The following is a 24,153-nucleotide window of genomic DNA, read 5'->3' on the forward strand; positions in this document are numbered from 1 at the left end:
TAAACAGTAAACACTGATGATGACTGGTAAACCAGTCGAAAACTAGTTATGTTGTGATTTTGATGTGGCCCTTTTGAGGGATTTTAAATATACCTTTTATACAGGATTTTACTGTTTTTTGAGTTATATGGTATACAGCCAACTACAGGAAAACTTTTTCCTTGTGGATTATTTATAATATAAATTCTTAGCTTTTAAAATATTACTGTGTTGCTGTGTCCAAAATAAAATTTTTGTGATTCGTTTTTTTTGCGGATTCCTGTTCAAATATGTCCCCTTTAAACAAATCAGAAGGGTGCCGGGCGAAACAATTTTTTTAAACAAATTCAAAATTACCTTTCTGCCTTTTTTTGGGTAGTTTGAAATAAAATATGTCATATTTCTGAAAAGTTGATAGTTTTCGAGTTATCAACGACTAAAATCTGAAAAATGCGAAAATAATCATTTTCGATACTTGAAAACTCATATGTAAATTATTAGTTTTCAGGTGGCCAAGTACCTATATTAAAGTTTATTCATTCAATTTCAAGATTCTAATGAGAAATCGGAGCTTATTTCGCGCGAATTATTACGCATATTTAAAAATTAAAAACAACGGTCTAAAATTTAGACACTAAATAATTGAAATATGCCCCGATCACTCATTAGAATCTTGAAATTGAATGTTTAAACTTCAATTTAGGCACTTGACCACCGCAAAAATAATAATTTAAACATGAGTTTTAAAGCTTCAAACATGCTTATTAAATCTGTCAAGTTTTGGGAAAATCACAGATTTTTTTGTTTAGAATAACCCAAAAATTCTAAAAACATATTTTTGGGGGCAAAAAGGTGATGTTTTGAATTTCCTAAAAGAATTGTTAAACAATTTCTGCCCAAAAAATTCTCCCAGCACCCTTCTGATTTGTTTATAGGGTAACAAGAATCCGCAAAAAAAAAACGAATCAGAACAACCAGACACAGGTAGCATTAAATCCGGACCCCGGAAGTGTCATAAGTTTTCGAAACGGGCCCTAAGGGAAACTAATTGGTGACCCCTGGTCTACGATATACAAGAAAGGTAATAGGGCCAGTGCTACGTTTCAACCGCCTATTATTACCCCTAGTTTTACCTTTTACCCAAGGTATCCTAGGTTTGATCCCTTGCCTACTTGCGTGTAAGGCAGATGTCCTACCGCCTAAGCTATCCGTCCCTTACATAGAGAGTATGGGGCATTAAAATTACCGCAAAAATATAAAATGGATGGATGAAGTTAAAACAAACAATACATCTAGAATATGCACTTTTTGACTAGCTCCTTTCAGTGAAACTTATTATTGTAATTAATAAAAATGATATTCTTATTATTTATTAAAAAAATTTAATTTGAAATAATTTTCAAATAAATACTTCACGTTTTCAATGAAAGTTTCCCTGAAAATAATTGGAAAACTCCAGAACTGACAATACCAATTGTTTGACTTTGATATTAAATATCCTTCCTGTAATTATTCTCAGCAGTGTATTATCATCACAAAAGCTTTAATTTCTGGTTCAGCACAGTAGCCATGGTCAGTTCGCGATGAAAAATAATAGCTTACATTTTGACGCATTGCACCAATGATCAATTGTATATATATATACAGTTACTGTTGGTTTTTGTAAAGACGGTCTTCTTCTTCATGGCGGAACAAATTCTAATTGTTTTATGTCCAATTTAGTTAGGTTATTAAGCGCGTATTTTTTGCTAAGATAGTCAAACTACCTGCTTGATATAATTGAGCGTGGCAAATGGTTCAATTAAAAAACAAGGTGTTCTACGAAAATAGATAATGAATCGGGTATTGTGCAAAAAGAAGACTTAACCCTGACTTTAGACATCATCAGTAGGCAGATCTATACAGGGTGTCCAGAAACTCTACCGACAAACGAAGACAGGAGATTCCTCAGATAATTTTAAGACAATTTAACCCAATTCACCTAGTCCGAAAATGCTTCTTAAGGGAGCTAGAGCTCTTTGAAGATGGCCTCATGAAATTAGTTTTTCTTAAATACCTCCAGAACGCTTCTATTTAGAAAAACGAAAATTGGTATTCATATTTACTTTTCAGAGATGAATCGATTCCATCCATTGCAAATTTCTAATACCGGTCATAGGCGTCAGTTTTGGGTAGCGAAACGGGTATTTTATCGCATAACTTTTTTGTCCTTAACTTTTATGCATTTTTGACACCGGATTATTAAATTGTGAGGTATTCTAATACTAGAAGGTACTCTTGCTTTAAGTCGGTAGGACACACCGTTTTCTAGAAAAATCGATTTGAAAGTTTTTCGTTTTTGGAATTTAAAAAAAAATTGAAGGAACTTTTCAACAAAAAACGAAGTATTTTACCAACATAAAGTAAGAGTAACTTTTAGTACTCGAATACCTCATAATTTAATAAACTAGTGTCAAAAATGCCCAAAAATTCAAGACAAAAAAGTTATGCTATAAAATAACTATTGAAATATTCAAAACGGACGCCTATAACCAGTACTAGAAATTCGCAATTATTGAAATCGATTTATCTCTGGAATATAAATAAATGTACCAGTTTTCGTCCTTCTAAACAGTTTTTTTTTGAAATTTTTTTTAATTCAACAAGCGAAAAATTTTCAAATCGATCTTTCTAGAAAACGGTGTGTCCTACCGATTTAAAACAAGAGTACCTTTCAGTACTAGAATACTTCACAATTTAATAATCCAGTGTCAGAAATGCATAAAAGTTAAAGATAAAAAAGTTACGCGATAAAATAACCGTTGCCCTACCCAAAACGGACGCCTATGATCGGTACTAGAAATTTACAATGGATGGATTAGATTCATATTTTCAAGATAAATACGCGTACCAATTTTTGTTTTTCTAAATAGAAGCGTTCTGGAAGTACAGTGGAATCCCGATAAGTCGACCCCCGATAATTCGGAAGTCCGGCTAACCCGGACCGATTTTCATCAGATAAACATTTTGATTTTCAGTACATATTTTGTATTTTGACAATGACACCCGTTCTGGGCGTCGCGTCGAAATGTTAATAAAATTATTTTTTCATTTAATTGTGGCTTATTTCCCATCAAAATAGTTAATTATCAGATAAACATTTCAACAATAAAAATGTATGTATGTAATATAATATTTGAGAAATAATGTGTATTTGTGTAATTTGAACTATACGATAGTAAAAATGACTCATGGCACAAGCCGGCAGAAACAACAGGCACCTGTCTGTAGTATTCCTTTATTTTTTATTTCAAACTGTGTTAGCATTGTTTAAGAAAGACTAGTTAAAAAATTATTTTTTAATCAATGGTCTTAGTTTTCACTGTTCTTAATACATAATAACAAAACATCGTTCGGATTGCGACTGTATGAATACAGTATTGTATTGTTCGCTTCCGTTTGCTTAGGTTTGTGTTTGCGTATTTTTAGTAATTTAGATGTGTAGGTAATGTGCATATTTAAGTATATATATTTCATGTTGTTTCAATTCTAACGGAGTTTATCTGTAAGTATACCGTATTTTATTAATGTTTACCATATTCTCCGGCTAACCCGGATTTTAGATCACCCGGATCGGGCGCGGTCCCGATTAATCCGAGTTATCGAGGTTCCACTGTATTTAAGAAAAACTATTTACAAGACGCCATCTTCAAAGAGCTCTAGCTCCCTTAGGAAGCATTTTCGGACTAAGTGAATTGGGCTAAATCATCTTAAATTTATCTGAAGAATCTCCTGTCTTCATTTGTCGGTAGAGTTTCTGGACACCCTGTATTGTATACAGCAGGTACTCTCCAAAATAAACGCACCATCATAAATGTAAATACATACCTACCACAAGTTTGAACCTATGTTTCTTCTGAACCGTTTATTGAATTTCGATGATTTTTGTCTCAAATTATATACGTCTATTTCTAAGGAATTACTGAAATAATGTTTTCTGAGAAATGTCAACGTTTCACCAATATACGGAGTGTAAAAATAAAGTTGTGTTTTTTCATCCTATTTTGCAACATCCTGTGCAATTTATTAGAAACAAACGCTACATCTTATTAGATATAGCTGCATGTTTTCTCAACATTTTCGTATAAAAATCATCTCAGTATCTCTATTATTAACAAGGAAAAGTAATTTCAAAATAACGTGATTGTATTGAATTTTTTTAATGGAGTATATGCATATTCCGGTGGTGATGTTGACGGAATTAATAAAAAAATAAGTATAACAACGAACAGTAATACATTTATTTATTTGGGTAACAAAAAGTGTTTTGCTTATACATCGCGTAAGAGGGTTTGTTATTGTTTTCGGCCCAGCGAGCGGCCGATGTCTCTCGGGTGTTTTGACCGACTGGCTGAAAAGAAACCACAGACGCTAATCTGTTTGTGTTTTACCATCTGATCAGATGGTCACTTAGGTCTGGCGTATACTTTTGCAGTTTTAAGAAAACAATTTCGAATGCATTAAGTGAGTTGTTGACATAATTGTCTGATATGGTAATTAATTTATGGGGGTGCAGTTTGTTAAACCGCACAAACGAAAAACAGATGATGAAGGATACATTCAGTTTCGTAAAACCAGGTCCCTCTTAACATCTGGTTTGTATTTACATGTGAATTTTGAATGACTAATGTTGTTTCGTTTTTGAGAAAAATTATTAAAAATTAAGAAAATAAAATTAGCAAAAATAGTAATTAAAGCGTACCGCTATAAGCTTGCAGGTACATAGTTGGCTATGAAAAATCAATAAATTTGACAAGTTAGTTTTACACTGACAATATTGTTTACAAGTCAACATTTTAACTTAATTTTGTTCTAATTCCTTTGAGTTCTATTTTTTTATTTATTCATATTTTTTTTTATAGGTAAGTTCCTATATTAATGTTACTGCAGAAAAAACAAAATTAGTAAGTAAAAGCTTTTATTACAATCATCTAAACTCAGGATGAGTATTTTTTATTATTAATTTACATATAGTAATTATCAAAAATTATACACTATTTAAAAGCTCTGATCCATAGTTCCATAGATCCATATTCAGTTCTATGCAGGATAATTCAAGACTGATGTGGGACTATTTGGATGCCATCTCACAGGTTGAAACTCGGAATACATTGACACTAGCCTAAGTTCTAGATCATTAAGGCTACTAGGGCAATGAGAAGGCCTGTAAATTGGTCTGAGAAGGCACTTGTGAGCCACTGATTAGTCCAGAGTCTTGCTTTGGTGTTGCGAATGCATACAAAAGAGCAGCCATTGATAAATAGGTCGAAATTAAGTCTCTGGAATGGTGGAGAAATGCATCAGGACAACGACAGGCTAAAGAGTTCATTAAGGGATATTCAGCCAAATTCACAGCCGATTTATTGACTCACAATTGAAAGATTGCCTGGGAGGTAGTGAGACTGCTGACTGGGCGCTCTAGACTCAATAAGCATTTGAGTCGTACGGGCTTGACGACAGGATACTTGTCAGTTCTGTCTAGAGAAAGCGGAAACTGCCCTGCACGGCTTATGTTAATGTGAAGGTCTCTCGAGGCTGAGGTACCCAGCACTCGGAAAGAAACAACCAGAAGCACTAATATATATGAAGTGTCCAATTTCAAGGCTGAAAAAAGTTGGACGTATTTACATCAGCTGGTTCTTCTTTAAAGTGCCTACCCGTTCCGGATGTTGGGGATCATCATGGCTATCTTGATTTTGTTTACCGCAGAGCGGAATAGTTCAGTGATAGTGGTGTTACACCACTTTCGTAAATTTGTAGCCAAGAAATGCTTCTTCTTCCCGGCCCTCTTTTACTATTTACCTTCCCTTGGAGAATCAGTTGGAGAAGGCCGTAACGTTCTTGATTTCTCATTACATGTCCTAGATATTCTAATTTTTTAGTTTTGATGGTTATGAAAATTTCACACTCTTTCCCCATTCTACTCAGGACTGCCACATTAGTAATTCGGTCAACCCAGGCCATACGTAAGATGCACTTATAACACCACATTTCGAAAGCTTCGAGCTGATTCATGCAACAGTTAGTGTCCAGGCTTCTAATCCGAAGAGCAGAACTGTGAATATGTAGCATTTCAACAGACCGTATTTTGTTTTTAATGATATGTCTCGACTGTTGAAAATGGATCTCATTCTAACGTATCAGCTTGTTAATTAATGAAAATCGCGAGTAGTGGAATACAGTATAACATGGTAAATATGATCGAATAATTTATCTTCTACACAAAGAGAATCTCTATCTTCTTTCTCCTTGTGTTGAAATATGTTAATTGGTGGGAGCAAATAGCATCGAAGCTCATTGGCAGGTACCAGATCTTCCGTCAAGACGTATTGGGAAGATCTGCTGTTGCGTAATGACTTGTTTCTAATCTAATCTAGTGTCCTATACATCCAACAGTAAGTTTAGAGCTCCTCACTCTAGTCAAGATCGATATTTTGGAGCTATTTTAATTGTATTTAAAAAACCTAATACAATGTAGTCTTCCAATGATCTGCTATAAATAAACTTGTATCTTATATACTCTTAACGTGGGAATTCACCATATCTCAACATTGTTGCAAAACGAATAGCATAAAATCAGTTTCATGCAAATATTCCCTCTACTTCTCGTACATTCGCAATCCAATTAAACGCTTTATCAGCCCGCTTTTTAATTTTTTTTCATTGTAATTATTAAATAAAAGGATAATGGTAGAATGGTTATAGAAAATTGTAGTACAGACAAATCTCGCAATACCAATTTTCGTAAGTGTACGCTTTGACTTGGAAATACATATATTTTATAGTCGAACGCCAGCTATTAATCCACTTCATTGTTCTTCGACCTATAATTTAGTACCAACTGGATCGAAATTAAATGGATTGGCTTCAGTGGCGTTCACACGTATGGTACTAATGCCAGACACGACCATATATTATTGTCTTTGTACAGAAACGAGTATTGAAAACATTTATATTGTTGGATCAAAATAATAAAATATGTTCACAAAAACTTGAAGACAATGAGTATTCAGGTCTTCTTCTTTCTTTAGTAGTCTCTTCTGGTCCAGTCCAAGATATAGGCCTACCCTTCATCATCATCTAGCCTGCTGCATCCAACGTTGAACATAGGCCTCCCCTAATTTCTTCCAGTTCTGACGGTCCTGGGCTTCCTGTAGCCAATTCCCAGCAAACTTTTTGACCTTTCTCGAGCTTTTTGGTTTGTCCATCGTGTAGGTGGACTACCTCTACTTCTTCTATCTACTCGTGGTATCCACACTGTAATTTTTGGGGTCCACGTCCTGTCATTCATTCATTCATTCATTTTAGTTTACATCGGTCAAACTGGCAGAACCTTTGTCAAACGGGTAGCAGAACACAAAAGGGCTTTCAACAATAGAAAAACAGACACTTCTACATAAGCACTTCACCTTCCAGATCATTCTTTTAATGAAGAGTTTCAAATCCTGCATATTCAAAATAAAGGACTTAAGCTATCTTTATTAGAATCTATGGAAATTATTAAATTGAAAAATACAGATATAATTCTGAATGACTAACTCGAGATAAACAGCTCTCCACTCCTCAACCTGTTCAGTTAAATACTTTAAAAAGCAAACACATAGTAAACTAAATCACTTGAGAAAGGCAATCTGCCGAAACAGCTGTACTCACATAGTTATAATAAATTTTGTGGAAGTATAGAAAACAAACGTTTTCATTGTTTTTTTTTGTTAGATAAGTCTATATTATTTGTTAATCTATCTGTTATTGTCTTCGCTAATAATTTATACTTATGCGTGTGGTAAAAGAATAATTTGTCGGTAATAATATATAAATAAAAAATAATAAAAAATAATATTAAAAAAATATAATGTATAAATGAAGCGGCTATAGAAGCGCCGAGAAAACAAATACTTATAGATCTAAGAAATGCAAAAGAATAATAAAGTGAACGTATTAGAGTAAAGCTAGCCCAACAATAAAAGGACGCAAGACTAGGAATATTACAGAAGATACTGTAGAGGTGTCAAAAAATCAATGCTAAAGGCAAAAAATGAAACATGGAATAATAACAATAAACAAAGGGACCAGAGCATAGGATTTAGAAGAGCAAAGTGAAGCTTGGAAATTAAACACCTAAGCACTGATAGAAAGAAAAAAGTACGTATTTTTCTTTCTTTAGAAATGGTATTCATGCTTCTAGCTGATCGGGCGATTGTTAGCAGCCTTGCTCCATTAAAGGAGCTCTTGTACTCGGGGCGATTGTATTTATCAGTCATTTCCATGATTGTTTCTTGAGTAAATTAGGCTCCCATTGCATTCTTAGAGTGTGTAGAAGGAAATATAGTGACCCATCTGTACTCGAAAATCTAATAGCCATTCGAGGTAAGAAGAAACAAGAGTTAATCAAGGGAGGCTGAGGCTGATAGGAAATATTAAACACATTTCACTAAAGACAAGTTGAAAAAGAGTAAAATGTGAAGGCTCCTATGATCCGTAGGTGCGTGCCATGGAGGATAGGGTGAACGCCATTTTTACAATGAAGATACCACAACCCCATGGTCTGACCATACATTATGTTTAATGGACCAAATGGACAAAACAGACTAAAATTCCAGCAAATTTGAGACAAGAAAATTTAATGAATATTACGAAATATCATTGTAAAATATTTTTAGTGTGCCATTCTGTATATTGTACTGTTATCAGTATTTGTTTAGTAATTTTTCGTACCAAACTTCTTAAAACTACATTTACGTAATTACTTTATAATCTTCTAGTTCATGAATGATCTCTCCACCTCCTACCATAATGATCGCTCCACCACTGTGGAAACATTCTTGCGCATTTTTGTATTTCGAAATTATACCATAACAATCTGATTATTCTGAATTCCGCCCAGAATTAAAGTTTTATTTGGGAAAAGTAGCAGAACTAATAGCAGTTGAGTACCACTCTTAGTCCAAGTACGATGGGCATGGTTCTGGTACGTAGTAAAGAGGTAATTTGGATACGGGAACAACTGTTATTTTCAAACGTTAAATCAGATACGGCTGGGACAACGACCTTCGGCTTTTGAAGATTAAGATCGATTGCGAAAGCTCATTTAAAGAGGGTAATAATCATTGAGGAGGAATAATAACTTATTTAAATGTTTTTCTTAAGGATTGAGTGTACTTGATATATAGATATTCCGGTAGGTGTGAGTTGACGGAATTAATTAAAAATGATAAAAATAAGTTAACAAAGAACAGTAAAACATTTATTTATTTTGGTAACAAAAAGGTGTTGCTTAGTTAGATCTCGGAAAAGGGTCGGTCGTTAGCGAGTAGTGCCTCGGTTGCACGCTGTGAATAGACTGTTAAGAAAAGCCACAATCTATTATATCGATGTTATGCCCTTCTACAATATGGCCCGGAGAGGACAATAAATCACTCCGATCTGACGCATAAAAACAGACACACTTCTGCAGTTTTAAAAACGAATGCCATGTCCCAAAGTGAGTTGTTGACATAATGGTCTGATATGATAATTAATTTATGGGGACTTCAGTTTGTTAAACTGACACTCCAAAAACATATGGTCAGGGGATGCATTCGTTTCGTAAAACTATGTCTTTCTTAGCGTCTGGTTTGTATATTAACGGTGACTTTATATGATCCATATTATTTCGTTTTGAGAAAAAATATTAAAATTAAAATTAGCAAAAATAGTAATTAAAGCGTATCGCTATATCGATAAGGAAGGTTACTTATAGATATTACCCATGTTATTTCCCCATATTTTGGGGCAAATCGGAGCATTTTAACGTAAAAACGAGTCATTTTGATGCAAAAACGGGGCATTTTGACGTAATTTTCCCCAGATCTGGAGAAATTTTGAAAAGTGCTTTAAGATCCGAAATAGCAAATAGTTACATATGAGGTTTCGTTAGAAAGGGGAGATAGTAACTAGGAAAATTACGGAAAAATCAGTCTTTCAAAAGGGCCTTAATTTAATAGTTACTAAACGGCTTAACGTATATTGTAGATAAGGAAAGTTACTTCTAGATATTATCCATGTTATTTCCACATATCTAGAGGAACACGGCGCACGTAGTTTACATTCTGTATTCCGGAACCTCTGTTGTAATGATCTTTTCTTATTTACTCGCTTACACCACTTAGTATTTAGTAATTAATTAGGTTTCTGATTGTTTCCAGTAATTTTGCCATCTTTTGTGGACGTTCCAATTGATTCATTATTGTGGTACCATTAGTTAAATACAACGTTTTTAAAACTCTTTTGACTCTTAGTATTTTTTCGATAAGGCAATTTTTATCGAGATGTGGCTTCTTTTTTAATATATTTACATAAAAATTCTATGGGGTTTTTGTTCCTTTAAACCCCCCAAATGTTCGTGTACGTTCCAACGAAACTATTATTATGGTACCATTAGGTAAACGCAGTGTTTTTAAAACTTTTTTTGCCTCTTAGTCTTTTTTTGATAAGTCACCTTTTATCGAGATGTGGCTTCTTCTTCAAAATATACCTAAAAATGTAAGGTCTGGATCCCGCGTATGAAAAAAAAGTTGATTAATAGCAAGCTGAAAATTTGTTAATAGCTTAAGGGTGTCTAGTCGAATAAACTTTGATATATGGGAACACTGAAACAGGGGTAGTTTTAATTGTGGAACAGGTTAAAAATTTGGAACGGTCACAGCACGAAAACGGCACATTTATTTTGTCCGACAGAACAGACTTAAACTCTCCGAACAGACATTAAACTCTCATGAAAAAATCAGACTGCTATTTATTACCTGTCATAATTCCTGTCATTTGACATATTCTACATGTTCCACTCATTAAAACGCCCACTCGGTGATAAATAGCAGTCTGATTTTTGCATGAGAGTTTAATCTCTGTTCGAAGAGTTTAAGTCTGTTCTGTCGGACAAAATAAATGTGCCGTTTTCGTGCTGTGACCGTTTTAAATTTTTAACCTGTTCCACAATTAAAACTACCCCTGTTCCAGTGTTCACACATATCAAAGTTTATTCGACTAGACACCCTTAAGCTATTAACAAATTTTCAGCTTGCTATTAATCAACTTTTTTTTCATACGCGGGATCCAGACCTATAAATTTTCAGATTATTAATAGGTATATCATAGGCCCTTAACCATATAAAAATATGTGGTGGATTCAAAAAATATTCAAAATATCTCGATAAACACTGGCTTATCGAAAAAGTACTAAGAGGCAAAAAAAGTTTTAAAAACATTGTGTTTAACTAATGGTGCCACAATAATAATTTAATTGCAACGTACACAAAAGTTTGGGGTGGTTTAAGGGAGCAAAACCCCCATAAAATTTTTATGGGGTACACAAATTTTAGTTTAATTTTTATTTAAGATGCTGCTGCCGTAAGAATGCCACATGTCCATTTTCAATGAAAAATCTCTACGAGTTTTCGATATATGAAAAAAAATTGATTTTCATTTTGTAACTTCAAAGGGCTGTAACTTTTTTTGTGTGCACTATTGTATATAGTTAAGTGAGGTTCAATCAACCTATTTTTGACCCCAGAATCTGTGGTATAATTTATGACCAATCTTTTCGGGACACCCTGTATATTGAGCAAACACACCAATATCTACATAGAAGACTTGTTGCACACAATTAAAATAAGAGCCTCAGCTAAGCATTATATAGAAAATATCCATCCTTTTGGCTTTGAAAATGTACAGATTTAAAAAAAAGAACAAAGTTACAACCACAGGTATGTATTGGAGATGATTCACATATACTTAATACCAAAGAAGGTCCAAGTTTACAATTTAGTTTATTAAACAATAATTAATTATTATCAAAAGAAATAAGTAAGGTATGAAAAGTGTTTAGAATTATGTTAAACTCAATGTATATTTTTCTACTCTGACGATCCTTTCAGCAAAGTTATTTATAGAATAACATAATAACAGTACATTTGTTATTTGAAAATGGTACAACGAACCCTGTATTCTTCTCAAACAACGGATGATCATATTTATTAATATTAATATATGCCCACAAAGCTGGCATTCTAGAACAAGTACCACACACTGGTTCATATTTTTGTATGTTAATGAAGGAGGTGAACTTCAAGAATTTTATATTAATATAAAAAAATGTAACAGGACTTGCAGAATTAATAAATTATTGTATAATAGCGAATTATTTATGGATAAATATGATGAAGCAAAAAAGCCGACGAAGTAATTAAAGTAATAGATTTATTAAAAGATAATTACTCTAATAAGAAGGCTATTTATTTGAGAAGCGTGCTCATTGAAGATGTTCTTTGAATTAACCATGGATTAATCAGTGACTACTAAAACAATAATAATGGATGCAATTAAAATAAATGCATTCTCCTCTCCCCATCGCAATCACTGTAATTGAGGTTGTCAGTGAAATCTTTGGCACTTTTCATTTTGTGAGACAGTGTTGTGGACGAATGTTTATGTGGGAACAATATTTTTAAATATTCGTTCCTTTTAATTTTATTTACTTTATGGATATTTTTTCCTAATATTAAGGGGAACGGAGCAAAATGCAAAATTTTGACGCATGTCAAAATTTTCAATGTGTTTTAAATGTATTCATTTTTTTCGAATCCTGAGAAAACTAATAAATGTTTTTGAAAAATTTAAACGCAGAATGAAAGATTACATTATTACCGAGGGCCGAAAGTCCCTCAGAAGAAATAAAAAGTTTCTTTTAAATGAAATATTTAAAATTAAAAATTACACTAAATTTTCTCTTTATTTTAACATCTGTAACTTATTAAAATAAACAATATAGAAGTTTTCAGGGACCTGATTTATGGAGACCAGCTTACATACAATATATACAAAAGAAGGAGAACAGAAGATATTGTAACAACTACAGGGGCATATCTGTTACCTCCTCAGTGGGTAGACCTGTATGGTCGTATTCTTAAAACTAGAATTGAAGAACAGTTAACAAAATCAGGGCCAATGGATAATGTTTTTTTTTATATTAAACAAAAAGCAAAAATATCAGTAGAGTGTGGACGAGAACTTAATGTAATATTTACAGATTAAAAAAAGCGTATGTGAACATCTCAGTTAAAAAGTTACGGTAATTAAAAGATGAAAGATAAAAATATATCTGCGGCAGATGAGAATTCGGCTAGGCAAGTGTACAAAAAGAACAAAAGTATACTAGTAAAAGTGCAATAAGAGCAAAACGGATATATAAATCACCTGATTGTGGTTTATCAGAGGTAACTGAAAAGAGGGTAGCTCAAGAAATAAATATTGAGACGTTGGGAGTTCAAGAGTGGAGAACTAAAGGCCTGTAGCGCCGAAAGAGACTCAGAAGACCTGTTTGAAGCTGATCACGATCTGTACTAGAACAGATCCTCATCTACTTTGAACAGGTCTTCTTAAGCTGTTTGGGCGATACGTGCCTAAGGCCCCTCTGTTTATCACTGTTATCACTGTTCCCAACCTGTCAATATTTACTTCTTGAGCTAGCCTCTATCCAACCACATCTGAAAAGTAACGCAGTTGTTTCATCCCCAGCACAAAAAGAGACAAAAATAATCACAATTAATCTATTTCGTGTTTCCCCATAAGAAATAACATGACGCGCCTCCACCAAATAGCAAAAAACAAAAAAATAATCACGGGAGGTCTCAATTTAAGAAAGAACAGGAAACGTATATTCTTCGTCTGCCATCGCTACAGTACCCCATTTCAATTACGAAAATCACTCCGTAACGCTTTTGACGGAACCGGCAAAAAAAATTGTCGCCTCTAATTACTTTCTTTGCTGGAATATAAAAATAAAAAGTACACTCGCTGTGATATTATTAACAACATCGCAATGAAAAAAATTAACAAGCATTTCTATTACGCATCGGTGAGCAGATTTTTATCAAGCATGCCACTTAATGGATGTCATCTTGATAGTGAAGTCCAACTCAGATTAGGTGATTGTGGCGTTTTGTTAATGTTAATCAGATTCTAATCGGAACTGGTACGTGTTTATGAAGATGATCGTAAAGGACATAAATCAGGGAGAGCTTTAGGACACTCACGATGTTAATATCTAGACAACATACGGTGACCGGAGTACTTTACAGTTCTAATAGGAATAATTAATATTTACATTTTATCTCTTTATTTCTAATATGGTCCAGTCTCGGTCGCGTTAATCTACAGATACGTCTCATAAAATCCGTTTCGTTTCGGTTACTGTAATTTTGTTCTTGTTTCCTTCATCATTGGCCCTATAACCCATACTGGGTCTAGGCCTGTTCTAGTATTAGCTTCCATTCCTTCCTATCCTTCGCCTTGGTTTTCCAATTTCGTACTCTTAACTGACTCCTATTATGCTTGACTGTCCGTTCAGTACGGTGATGCATACGGGTGCATCATGAGTTTTCGTTCGCCATATACGGCGGGCCACCATCTGAATCATATTTCAGGTATTTTTGTTCCGTCCGAATTACCTTATTCAAATCTAAAAGTGGGGAAACCACGCCCAAAAGTGGGTGATGTCCAAAAGGAGATTAGATTTAGTTAATTTGATTGGTGATAAAGTGATAAGGTTGTTTGGATGTTTGACTGATGGGATTGTGTGGGAGCTGAAGTTACTGTGCTGCTGTTTACAACTCACTTTACTATCCCTTGCAAGATAATTCGGATAAAATTTCCTAGATTAGGAGACTGGGGCGATATCAAGCACACAATAATCTGGGGAATTCCATCCCAATTATCTTATTGATCTTTTTTAATAATTTTTGTTTAAAATGGCATTTTATGGATACAATTTAATTTAACTCATATACTATGTAGAATAATAAATTTAATAAAAATAGTTTTATTTCTAAAATTAGTGTTATTATTCCATTAACTTTAATTAGTTGCAGTGTGATCATTATATAGGAGCCGACTTGCCGAATGACGATCCGGCACGAAGGGGTTAACACTAGTAAGTCGTCTTCTACCTGGTTTTTAAATCGTTTTCCTGGTTTTGCCTGTTCTCAATCCATCCGATCCTTGGTTATAAAATGTGTTTCGACGGCTCCATCTCGTTCATTCTCTTTAAGGGGTTCAGCCACCGTAGTAGTGATGTTGAAAAAGTAACTATTCGTTACAAAGTACTCATTATTTACGAATACCAAAAGTAAAGATTACTATACAGAGAGGCAAATCGTTACTTTGATTACTCTGATTACTTCGTTACTTCGTACCCATCGTATCAGAGCTAGTAACGACTATTGTACCTACTTTGATCACTTTGATTACTCTGATTACTTCGTTACTTTATACCAATCGTATTAGAGCGAGTAACGCCTATTGTATCTACTTAGATTACTCTGATTACTTCGTTACTTTGTACCAATCGTATCAGAGCGAGTAACGACTATTATATCTACTTTGATTACTTTCATTACTTCGTACCAATCGTAACAGAGCGAGTAACCACCATTGTATCTACTTTGATTACTTTGATTACTCTGATTACTTCGTACTTCGTGAAGATCGTTATTATATCGGAATACCTATATAAAATACCTACCTACTGAGAAATACGATTCTCGATATGATTACCGGTACTCACATGCAAAAGTAACAAAAATACCTATACAAACCTACCTACTGAGAAATACGATTCTCAATATGATTACCGGTACTCAAATACAAAAGCAACAAAAGTAATTATAGTAATCAAATCATTTTTATCCCTTAAACAGATCGGTGAAAGTCGTTGTTATATCGGAATACCTATACAAAATACCTACCTACTGAGAAATACGATTCTCGATATGATTACCGGTACTCAAATACAAAACTAACAAAAGTAATCATAGTAATCAAATAATGCTTATCCCTTAAACAGGTCGGTGAAGGTCGTTGTTATATCGGAATATCTAAACAAAATAGCTACCTACTGAGAAATACGATTCTCAATATGATTACCTGTACTCAAATACAAAAGTAACAAAAGTAATCATAGTAACCAAAGTAACGAATACTGTAAATGATTACTTTATACAAAATACCTGCCTACTGAGAAATGCGATTCTCGATATGATTACCGGTACATACTCAAATACAAAAGTAATCATAGTAATCGAAGTAACGAATACTGTAAATGATTACTTTATACAAAAGTAACGATTTGTAACGAATACTTAACCGTAACTATAATCAACATCACTACACCGTAGCCTGTTTGTTTTGATTGTTTATTATCCAATTATCCATTTATTACCCAATTTTCTGCTCCATACGTATGTAATTATATTGCGTACTGTAGTATCTTGTTTTTGTTAATGTGTTTATTCTTCTTCTTTATCTTGATAAGCAATTCTGCTTTTTCATTGGCCAAATATATCTCTACGGATGGTTGTCACATCTTTTGCACTGTCGTCCGCTACTTCTTCTACTGATTGGTGATTTATATTTTGCTCTTTTGACCAAGTGGTTCTTATTCTTTCCCATTCTACTTATGTGGTTATTCTATTTCTTTTTTTTTTCTATTTAGTGTCCATTCCTTTATACACTACACGTTACATTTTCTTCTAATATCTTCACTATTCTTTCGATCTCTCAGAGTATTTCCTTGTAACTCCCCATCTCTGCAATTTCCAGTAGTCTTTGTGTTGTGGCTCTATTGGGTGTTGTTTTTGATGTATATGTCATTATTGGTCTTACACTGGCTTAACAAATTCATGACTACATCTAAGTATTAATACGTCAGTTTCGCCGTATAGTGTTATTAAAGCATCCTGCCAGTCTTTTTTCTTATTTTGATCTCTCACTTCCTTTTCCATTCCCTCATAGCTGGACAGTATAAATACAAGGTATTTTTGAATCTATTGGATATTTTGTAACGTTCTCATGTCTATCTTACTTCGTTTAATGTTATTTCAATCTCTTCTTCATCTTGGTTTTGTTGTTCCTGTTTTTCTGTGCCTGTTTCTATAAGTTTCGAACGGGTCTATGTGAGTATATCTTTATAGCAGTTTTCTCATTCTTCTTCTGTTATGTACTTAATATACTTGAACCTTCAGGGTATTGTTTCCTAATATTTGTCAAGATTAAGATTTCCTTGTTGCTCTTATGTATTGATCAATCACTCTGCCTTCTTTTCTTTTTTCTCTTTTTCATATGTAAATTCTTCTTCATTTATGTATTTTTATTGTTACTCTAATCAAATTCCCGTGGTTTTTGTATAAGAATAAAACACTAAAGAGTATTTTTTACAATTTCACAGAAATTATTACAATTTATTTCCACTACGGCTGGTTTGACAGACTGCCTTTGAGGAGCGAAGGGCTCTTTGTCTCAAGTTTGTCACTCAGAATTAATTATATATTATAATTTATTCATTTCTATATAGTATAATAAACATAGCTTAAAGCCTTCCTTTTTCTTTGAAATGGACATGAAATGAATGATTATGATCAAGAAGGAGAAGTGCGTACATATAATCTGTTTTTGTATTATTAAAAGTCATTTGTGTTCTGCTATACGTTTGTTAAAGGTTCTACCAGTTTGACCCATGTAAGTTTTTGGTCAATCACCACATGTAAGTAAATAACAGCACTGTGTACACTGTGTAAGTGCTTTTTCTTTTGGCTCGTTATGTTCTTAATATATTTGCTGAAATTATTGTTTGTTCTGAAAACTTGTGTTATTATTTTCTATTTTATGTGTTTGGCTATGTTTGGTGATATCTTTCCTGTATATGTAATCGATCAAACGTAGGTTTTTTGTCTTTGGTGTTGGAAAGACCAATTTTCAGGGCTTTCTTATCCACAGCTGAAGAAATAAATTATTTTATCAGCAAATTATGGAGTGACAACCTTCCATAGAGGTATAATCCACATACAAGCAAGCTGAATTACTTATATAAAGGAAGAAGAACCTCCTGATGAGCCATAAATATAACAGTTCCTTTTGATAACTAATTCAGATATATATGTAATCTAGATCACTATTCAGATCCGCACGTGACCATCTCTAACACACATCCATTAAATCGCATCTTAGACAAAAACCTTGAAGTAACGTTCGACTAGGTAGGTTTTTCACTCGAGATTCTTATCTGAAGACACAAATAATAACGTAATGAATGTATTAATACAGTTGAAAATAAAACAACAAATAACCGGGAACCGTACACGTACAGTATCTCGAATGCGATCGTTGGTAGCTACGACAAAAATACTAAATTATTCACAGATGTTGGATATGCATTGCTGATTGATTGTGATTGATAAAATAACTGATGAAGTGTGTGGTTTTGCGAAGATACACATATCACATATAGAAATACCGTAATCGAGAAGGACGCTCAGATATTTCAGAGTTTTTCAAAAGAAAATTGCTCTACGTTTCTATAGTAACATAAAATAGTTAATATCAACGGTAGATAATATTCTTTTCCTCATAAGCATCTTTCAGTGCGTCACAGTTTTTCGATTTTATTCTAACGCATTAAATTGTATGTGAAAGGTTTGTATCTGATTCTGAGTCATCCAAGTGATCTGAGAGTTTTCCACGCATGCCTTTAAAGTAAAATGTATTTTTTATAAACATCAAATCTATTTTTTTTAATTTTTATTACATGGACTCCCTCCCCATGCAATCGCATTATCTGTTTGATTCATTCCCATCGTAGTTAATATATTACCTGCCAATAAATCTACAGTGTTTGAATATTCATTTCGAATTTCCTAACACACACCAGCGATCTTTCGCAATTTCCAGAAAGCGCATTTTCAAACAAATACCCATAAACTACAAAAGTAGTGTTCACGTGTCCCGTACGGCTAATAGAAGTGTAAAATTTATGGGCGCTATCTCAGCATCACCACGATGGAGGAGGGGACTTACTATCTGTGAAAACACTTGATTGAATAACTGAAAACTATCCAACACGTACAAGGTGAATTCCAGGTATTGTGTCTCTGTAAACAGTAATAAAAAATTGGTAACTTTAGGTTATGTTATACAACAATGTTATACAACAAAATTCGCAGACGTTTATAGTATCCACAAACTTCAACATGTGAAATTTTTTAATAAGATGGTAAATTTCGCCCGAAAATTAAAAAAAATGTCTACCCTCTTTTAATCCCTAAAGTACCCTTGGAAATTTTCAGCTGTTTAACTTATTTTTATGTTACTTATTGTATCTTACACCCCTGCCTACCGCATCCTAAAATTTTGGATAATATTTTTTCACCATTTTTAGCAATTATTCTGGTGTATTAATGATAATACTAATTATCTTTTTTTTTTCTAGGTAAGTGATCAATTAAATGTACCTACATTCGTACAAACAGCAACTTTAGTAAGTAGAATCTTCTATTACGAATGGTAGAGAATGTACAGCAATCCTTTTCAATAGGAATAAATAAAGATAATTCAGTAAGAATGCTTGTAGGTACCCTTAACAACTTAAGAATGAGTTCAGATGACTCATTCTTTAATTTTTTACACCAATCACAATATAAAAATAAACGTTTCTCACAACAACTTTTTCTTGTGGGTGCCTAAGCGAAACACCCCCTCCCCCAAATCTGCTTTGGTCTTCCTTTTCGATTCCATGCAGGAACGCGCAGATCAGCAATTCTTCATATTGGATGATTAGATGAACTTCTCAACGTTGAACATGACCAAACTATATTAACTTGTCAAGTTCTCAACTTTGAACATGAACAATCCATCTTAATTCATGCACTTAAATTTTGGCATTGATTAGTGCTATCCCTGAACTTTCCTTTATATATTATCATCATCCATATAATCAATTTTATTATTACTTTATTAATCCTGTAGTTGTTCTATTCTTCAGATCTTCAAATGGTTTTCAATTTTATGCATGTTTATATTAACTTGCATTAAGTTATATGTGTGTTTTTGACCTATGTTACTTCACCTTCATTCTTTAGTGTCCTATAAAACGCCATGCTCCATTTTTTTAAACTTTCCAGTGATCATTTTTAATTCTTCTTAAAATGTGCATGTTTCTTATTGTCTTATAATTATCGTAAGCTTCTTGTGTCTACATGTATTTCACATGTGTCTCATATATGCCTACGTGTATTTCAAATAAGATCTTTCTTTCCTCTATTTTTTTTATTAAGGAAGGTCTAAATCCGAAATCAGAAATTCGATCAATAATAGAGCAATAAAGAGCAGACTTTTTGAACATGAGTAACCAAAGACATTCTCCGAATCCGATAGGTATAGGATAGTAAAATATTATAACCACTCTACTCTTCTATATAACACTCTATTCTTCTTATGGTGTCGAAGCTTGGACTGTTAATGTTGACTTAAGGAGAAAGTTGAAACCTTTTGAGATATGGCTTTTTAGGAGAATTTTGAAAATACCATGGACAGATCATATTACGAACGAAATGGTATTGCACAGAATAGGAAGAGACAGACAACTTTTGACCACATTAAAAGGAGAACGACAGCATATTTGGGGCAAATAATTAAAAATTACAAGTACGAGTTGTTGCAGCTGATTATGTAGGGTAAAATCGAAGGAAAAATGGGTCCTAAGAGACGACAAATATCTTGGCTGAAAAGCATTCGTGACTGACCCGGTAACTTACTTACTTTCCGTATCCGGAACACCAACAACTTTAAATTATGTATTTCCAATGGTTGGCCACATAGATGGCCCTGTCATTTGCTATAATTAAGTCTTGTTCTGTGCAGGTCTCTCTCATCTCTGTGCATGGCAATAGATGCCGGCTGATCTGAACCGTGCCACAGTCGGAGATATCGTCCTACTGGTATCCCCATTTTTTCAGGTTACTAGCACAACGTGAAACTCCGGTTCTTAGTCTATTTAGCGCTTTCTAAGTCAGATACAGTAAATGGTGTCCAGCGTCCATTTTCTCTAAGGGAGGAAAATGTATTGCGGTAGCTGACGCTTGCCACAGGTGTATTCGGCGCGTCTCTCGCGCATCGGGGATGGATCTTGATGTTTTCAGAAAGCTTTTCCGAGATATTAATCTACTTGGCTTAGTTTGGTGGTCATATAAGGGGTGTCTTCGCTCCGTCTCCTGCTTTTTTCGTTTTACCTCTGACGTGACTTTCCTCCTGATAGATGGTGGAGCAATCCCAGCTATGGGGTATACCTCTTCGATAGGTGTCGGTTACAGGCAACCCGATATTATACGAACCGTTTCATTTAGAGCCACGTCAACGTTGGTGCTCCAAACTCCGCGGTCGAAAAACATAATGCTAAGGCAGAAGTGCGAAGAGTGTGTGGTTGTGCTCCCCAGTTTGTATTAGTTAGATTGCGGATGATATTATTTCTGGCACTTACTTTCTTCTTGACATCTTGACAGTGGTATCGGTAAGACAGAGTTCTATCCAGACGTACGCCGAGGTATTTTGGCGTCTCGTTGTGTTCCAGCATTTGACCACGCCATTCCACCTCCAGCGGCTTTTGGACATGCTTGTTTCTAAGGTGGAGAGCATATACCTGGATTTTTGTGGGATTGGATTTCAGATGGTTTTCATCGTAGTATAGAGCTAAGTCTCCCAGGGCAACTGCCAGTTTCACTTCGACTTTATTGAAGGTTTTTCCCTGAGCTGCCACAGCTGTATCATCAGCGTAAATCAATTGCCTTGTTTGTTGGTGTATGGGTTGGTCGTTAGTGTATATGTTGTATAGAGTCGGCGCGAGGACACTTCCCTGTGGGAGCCCTTTTTTTTTGGTCCCTCCACCGACTGTTCTTGGACTGGAGCGTAACGTAGAAGAGTCTATTCTGGAGGAGACATTTCACCAACCTTGTTAGTCGAAAATCCTTTGTAGTTAAACTGGCCCGGTTAAATACACAGACGTTTTAAAAAAAAAGAAGATAGAGACGAACTTGCAATGGTTACAACAAACCTTCATTAGTCAAGTCGACATTAGAAGAAGAAGAAGAATACTTCTGTAATTTACTAATAATTCTCAAACGATAAGATCGAATTTTTTCTTAAGTGTACACTTTACCAGGACACTAATTGTAGATATTTTACTAAAATAACTTGTTAAAACTTGATCCCGTGGCAAGTTATCATCATTACATACTCGAGTAAAAGCCAAAATGACCCTTTCCAATAATGAGCACCCTTTTAAGTATACGACTTCGGACAATGCATTCTGCCTTCAGGCCGTGATTACACCTTTCACCCAGTATATACTCAGCGTATCGTACGTATTGGCCGAAGATTATTACATACGCCTCTCTTGTTTTTATGGCAACAACTTGTTAGAACCATATTTTTGAACCGTACTTCCGCAAACTCAGTAATTATCAGATGGTTATGGGAGTCTATTTATATGTGTGTGAAATTACTAGTTGCAACTACAACGAAATATAATCAAAGCTAGGGTGTGATATTAAGTGATTTGGATGTTAGATCTGAAACAGATTGGTAGAAACTATATACATACAACTAATCGAAGAAGAGACTTTGGTGTTTTTTAATGTTGTTCTGAAGCTATTTCCGTGTGGTATTTTTATAATTAACTATTTAGATAATAATAATAACACAATTAATGCAACATTAGTTGTTCCTACTAATCACTTTTACTTAACACGTTTGTTTGAAGTCTCTTTAACACGAAAAATTTAATAAATAGTCGTAAAAAATATCAAAAAATAATAAAAGTATAAAACTTTGAAAAACCATAACTTGCTTAAAAATAGTCGTACAATCTTATACCCAGCGTTTCCCAACCGGTGGGTCGCGACCCACTAGTGCGTCGCGGGCGGATATCAGGTGGGTCGCGGCGTGGCTCTTACAGTAGCATCATGGGTGAGGGATGGGTCGCGAATATGAAAAATATCAGAAGGTGGGTCGCTAGACATAAAAGGCTGGCAACCACTGAGACCGTTTTAAAGCTAATTGACTTCTCTTCCTACTTAATGTACCATTGCATATACCTAATAAATGCGTAGACAAACAATGCGTTACAGAACAATGTTTGCGAAATAATGGGGAAAGTGGCCCAAAAATGCTGTGAGCGGAGAATTTTGAAAAATGATATTTCGGAAACTATAAATCCTAGAGACCTCTACCAAACGTCATTGTAAAGAGGAAGGATGGAAGTTTTTTTCTGTGAAGCAATGCCAGTACCTGTATACCCGTGGAAAAAAGTTATGGGGCAAAAAACAAAATTGCTTTCTTTCGTGTTTTTTTTTGTTTTTTTTTTAATATATTTTTGTTAAAAAAAATATTTTTGACTTTAAAAGGTGATATTTCGACAGTAAATTTAACCTGGAACAATCTTTCTGTAGACATGTTTGTACCAAAAGTGCATAGAACTCACCCTAATAGGGTGCCTAGGGACTAATTCACCCCTTTCTCAAAAACGCATCCTTTTAAATGGTAGCACTCCGCGGTTTTTTCATATTTAGAGGTCCATTGACCATATAAAACAATAAAACCCCGTTAACGTTGTAGTTTAATTTTAGCCCTCTTATTTTGAACATAATCAATAGCCTATGTATCCATTGGAGAGATTTTCCCACCAGAATATTTTATTTGGTCTCCCCATCGTGTTAGAGATCTTCGTCTTGGTCTTCGACTTTCCACCTTTCCTTCTTGTCCCCGTTCTTCTGACTATGTGGCCGAAATAATTTAGGTGTGCTCAGTTACTCTACAGAATTTACAGATTGAAAATACACAAAAAGACAATTAATACACAATTAACCCATTAGCGCCCAGCGTTACCATATGGTAACGTAAAACACGTGATTTTTAAAAATTCTGCGGTATGCCCATGGAATTAGTCAGCCACAGTCAGCGGATGCTCTGTCAGAGCATCTGTTAAAGATCGATAAATCTAGCTTTGGTCATCATTTACATGCATCGAAACATAGCTTTAGTCCACAAAGAGATAGTAGGATCTTACACAGCATACCTAATAATAACTATACCAAAATGAATCTACTAGAAGATCTAGAAATAAGTAGAGAAATGAAAAGAAACCCTCAAAACTGTGTTAACACCCAGATTCAATTAAATTGTAAATTTGATCCTATTTTTAAGAAATTTCTTTAATAATTTTGGTTTAGTATACAGTATACCCAACAATTTATGAAAGTTTTTTGAACATTATTTTTA

At 34.2% G+C, this 24,153-nt stretch overlaps 1 protein-coding gene across 30 annotated transcripts in view; it reads left to right on the forward strand.

The window, feature by feature from the left end:
- The window catches only part of LOC114327495 (uncharacterized), a 677,364-nt gene that overhangs the window by 230,791 nt on the left and 422,420 nt on the right, over nucleotides 1-24,153 (forward strand). The window lies entirely within an intron of this gene.

Source organism: Diabrotica virgifera, chromosome 4 (assembly GCF_917563875.1).
Source record: "Diabrotica virgifera virgifera chromosome 4, PGI_DIABVI_V3a".
NCBI lineage: Eukaryota > Metazoa > Arthropoda > Insecta > Coleoptera > Chrysomelidae > Diabrotica > Diabrotica virgifera.